At 41.2% G+C, this 4,597-nt stretch overlaps 1 pseudogene; it reads left to right on the top strand.

Moving 5' to 3' along the window:
- Nucleotides 1-3,590: 3,590 nt before the first annotated feature.
- LOC132428115 (small ribosomal subunit protein eS4-like) lies at nucleotides 3,591-4,377 on the top strand (annotated as a pseudogene).
- The last annotated feature ends 220 nt before the right edge of the window (nucleotides 4,378-4,597 follow it).

Genomic DNA, 4,597 nt, shown 5'->3' with positions numbered 1-4,597 from the left:
AGACCTGAGTACACAAGGCCACTAAATGAACTAAATTCCAAAGAGTTAAAAAGCCCTCCAAGGAAAAAAGAGAACATATAAAATTTACCTTTGGCACAGCATGGAAGGAAGGATTGGCCACCATTAAGGTAGGTAAGAAGAAAACAGCTAAACTTTTAACAAATTCTTAAAGGCCAAATATGGGCTGGTGTATCAGTTTAGAATAAACGGGAACCCCAGACTTCTTCAAGGAACATTGCACTTATTCCCAAGCTCTTATCCAGCAGGTGATCACAAGAAAGATTGGGGGAAGAGCAGGAGGAAGGAGAGAGTCCCCTTTGGGGGCTCAGGTATTGCAGGTAATGATCGTCTCCCACTGATCACAGCCCACTTCCCCACAACCTTCTCTCATATAAAGCAAAGGCTTTGAGAAGCTAAGGGGCAGAAAGAGAGTAGCAAAGCCTGCCATGCAGGGACCCAGGCAAAGATCCACTGCTTCTGGGAAAAGGCTAGAAATAAAAGCCCGTTGCCCTAGGGGAGAGCTATGAAAACCGATGGGCCTGAGATCCTGCATGATTACAAAGCAGGGGTTCTCACCGCATAGGGGAAGAACAGGAAACTCATCTGCTCAAGACTCAGTACAAATGTCCTTGAGATCCACCCATAAATTTCATACTTTTAAAAGAACTAACTTACTTAAATTACTAAAATTATCTCTTCTATTAAGGATCATTTTTCTCTACATGAAGTAATCAGATGATAGTGAAGAACTTTGCAAGTAATCAGAAATAGCTAGTGAGTGATCCTCCAAATCAAGCTTGAGAGGATATATTCTCTTCACTTTCAAAGAGGAGCTATAAAACTGATGGTGATTACATTCTAAGGTTGGGAAGACTGCGTCCACTAGTAAGAATTTTTTCCAAACAGTGTTCTCCTGTAAATATGGTGTCTTGGCTTATTGCAGGCAGCTTGATGCAGGAAAAACATGACCTTTGGTATCTCCAAGGGCTTTAGCTGTGGGACCATGCGCAGAATGCTGAGCATCAGTTTCCTCATTCGTAAAACAGGAAGTAGGGGAAAGTAATGCTTACTCATGCAGTTGCCTGTGAAAATCAAATGAGTCCAGCATACAGCCATTAAAAAGAACGAAATAATGCCATTTGCAGCAACATGCTGGATCTGTAGATTATCATACTAAGCGAAATAAGTCAGAAAGAGAAAGACAAACCATATGATATCACTTATATGTGGAATCTAAAATGTGACACAAATGAACCTATCTATAAAACAGAAACAGGCTCACAGACATAGAGAACAGACTGTGGTTGCCAAAGAGGGGGGGGATGTGGAAGGGAAGGATTGGGAGTTTGGGATTAGCAGATGTAAACTATTATATATAGGATGGATAAACAACAAGATCCTACTGTATAGCATAAAGAACTATATTCACTATACTGTGATAAACCGTAATGGAAAAGAATATGAAAAAAAATATATATATATGTATGTGTGTGTGTGTGTATATATATATATATATATATATATATATATAAAAAACTGAGTCACTTTGCTGTACAGTAGAAACTAAACACCACACTGTAAATCAACTATACTTCAATAAAAAAATTTTTTAAATGAGTTCAATATAAAACAACCAGCCCTGCACTTGGCATATAAAAGACACACACTACAAATGCTCGGTGCCTTTTCTTCTCATCCCAACACTACCCTATTGCTGCATATTTTGTCTTATGGACTTAGCCATTGTTCGCAGATCTTCTTGCTATATACCACTCTTAGACAAAGACTTTGATCTAGAAAGCCATATTCCTTGTGCCTTTGCACCTGGCTGATCTGTGAACTGCTCTATGTCTTATCTTCTTGCCCTTCTGCCTCAAGGCTCCAAGACATTTCTTCAGCCCCCCTTCAGCTCCTATCATAACTGTGTATGTACGTTTGCTGATATTATTTTTAAATCTTATTATAATAATTGTCATTAAGCTGAAGTTACTTCTCTGTCATAGTGAATAAATGACACATGGGAATATTTCTAGGCAACAAACTGCCCTGTACTTAGACATTTTCTACATCCTAATTCTTGATCAATTCACCTTCCTTCTTAAAAACAATACTGTATCCAAGCTAGAAAAGAAGTTAGAGGACATCTAGCTCATCCCCCAAGAGAGGCCAGTTAGCCAGTTAATGACAGGGCCAAAATTGAAACCCAAGTCTCCTGCCTCATCCCATCATTATAAAAGCAAATCAGCTAAGTGATTTTAAAAATCAAGTAACTGTGCTCTATATCATAATTAAAGATCTCTAAAATGTGTAAAAATCCCATGGTGAAGGTTTTTATGGGTGAAAGCACTTCAAGACCTCAGAAGAAAATAAGCCATATTAACCCAAAGTTGTAGCAGCATTCATTATTATTGTTATTGTTATTCAAACAATTGAATTGTTTTAGTTAATTTTAATACTCTGCTCTGTTGGATTAAAGATGGCCACACATTTTTTGCTAGCCCTCCCCTGGAATCTGGGCTGACTTCGATGGCCTGTGTGACCTATAAAATACAGCAGAAGTGAGGTCCTAGGACTTCTAAAGCTAAGTCATAGGAAGTCTTGCAGCTTCCACCTGGGTCTCTTAGAATCCTCTTTCTGAACACCATGATCTGGCATGTAAGAAGTCCAAATATACAACTTAAAAACAAAATAACTCAATTTAAAAGTGGGCAAAAGACTTGAATAAACATTTCTCCAAAGAAGATATACAAATGGCCAATAAGCATATCAAAAAATGTTCAACATCATTAGTCATTAGGAAAATGTATATCAAAACCACAATGGGGCTTCCCTGGTGGCGCAGTGGTTGAGAGTCGGCCTGCCGATGCAGGGGACGTGGCTTCATACCCTTGTCTGGGAGGATCCCACATGCCGCAGAGCGGCTGGGCCCGTGAGCCATGGCCGCTGAGCCTGCGCGTCTGGAGCCTGTGCTCCGCAACGGGAGAGGCCACAAGAGTGAGAGGCCCGCGAACCCAAAAAAAAAAAATAGAATAGGGAAAGGCAGAGGAATAACAAGGAGGAGGGGAGGAGGCTGTCCTAGCCCTAATGCCTTGAGACCCTAACAGGAGAGGCCACATGTAGGTGCTCTGGTTGACAGACCTGGCTGATCCTGACGGTCCAAGAATCCCTGCAGGAGCCAGACATGTGAGTGAGTCTGTCTTTGATCCTCCAGAGCGGCCTAACCTCCAGCTGATTACCTCTGAGTGACCTCAAGCAATGTCGCTTGGAACGGAGGAATTCCCCAGCTGAGCCCTGCCCTGCTCCTCAGAATCACAGACATGATAAATCAGTTGCCGTTTTAAGCTGCCAGGTTTCTGGGTAATTACACACATGTAATTCTTTAATTACATGAGAATCTTTGTGGGTAGGACTCAGTCCTCAGGAGTTTTTAAAACTCCCCAGTACTTTCCAATATGAAGTCAGGGTTGAGAACCACTGAAATGGAGGAATGAGGCATGGAGAAATCTTTAAAATTTCCATCCAACTCTAAAAATTTTTTACCTTAGCTACTTTATCAATGCACTGGAAGAAGGTGGTCCTCTTTTCATGCCATGGACCTTGGTCCCAAGAAGCATCTGAAGAGTGTAGCAGCTCCAAAGCATTGGATGGTGGATAAACTGGTCAGTGTGTTTGCTCCTTGTTCATCTACAAGTCTCCACAAGCTGAGAAAATGTCTCCTTCTCATCATTTTCCTAAGGAACAGGTTTAAGTATGCCCTAACAGGAGATGAAGTAAAGATCTGCATGCAGCAGTTCATTAAGATTGATGGCAAGGTCCAAAATGATATAACCTACTCTGCTGAATTTATGAACGTCATCAGCGTTGACTAGACTGAGAGAATTTCCATCTGATCTATGACACCAAGGGTGGCTTAGCTGTTCATCGTATTACACTTAAGAAGGCCAAGTACAAGTTGTGCAAAGTGAGAAAGATCTCTGTGTGCACAAAAGGAATCCCTCATCTGGTTACCCATAATGCTTCCACAATCTGCTACCCTGATTCCCTCATCAAAGTGAACAACACCATTCAGATTGGTTTGGAAAGTGGCAAACCACCAACTTCTTCAAGTTTGGCACTGGTACCCTGTGTCTGGTGACCAGAGGTGCTAACCTGGGAAGAACTGGTATGATCACCAACAGAGAGAGACACACTGGTTCTTTTGATGTGGTTCCTGTGAAAGATGCCAATGGCAACAACTTTGCCACCTGGCTCTCCAACATTTTTGTTATTGGCAAAGGCAACAAAATACGGATTTCTCTTCCCCAAAGAAAAGATATCCACCTCATCATTGCTGAAGAGAGAGGCAAGAGACTGGTGGCCCAGTGGGTGGGTGGGTGAAGAGTGGGTGAAATGATCTCTAAGTGACATGATTGGAAAAGTATTTTTACTTAAGTAAAGATAATATGGCATGAATATTGAGTGAATAAATATTGTATAACCTGATACCTCCAAATGTTATCATTCCTTTAATAAATATTTACCACATGCTGTGTTCCAGGCATTCTGCTTGACACCACAGATTCCAAGAGTAGTTCAGTATTCTAGATAGTGGGGGGCA

The sequence above is a fragment of the Delphinus delphis genome, chromosome 7, assembly GCF_949987515.2.
Source record: "Delphinus delphis chromosome 7, mDelDel1.2, whole genome shotgun sequence".
Taxonomy (NCBI): domain Eukaryota; kingdom Metazoa; phylum Chordata; class Mammalia; order Artiodactyla; family Delphinidae; genus Delphinus; species Delphinus delphis.
The sequence above is the reverse complement of the archived record's forward strand: the minus strand, read 5'-3'. Positions and strand labels throughout refer to the sequence as shown.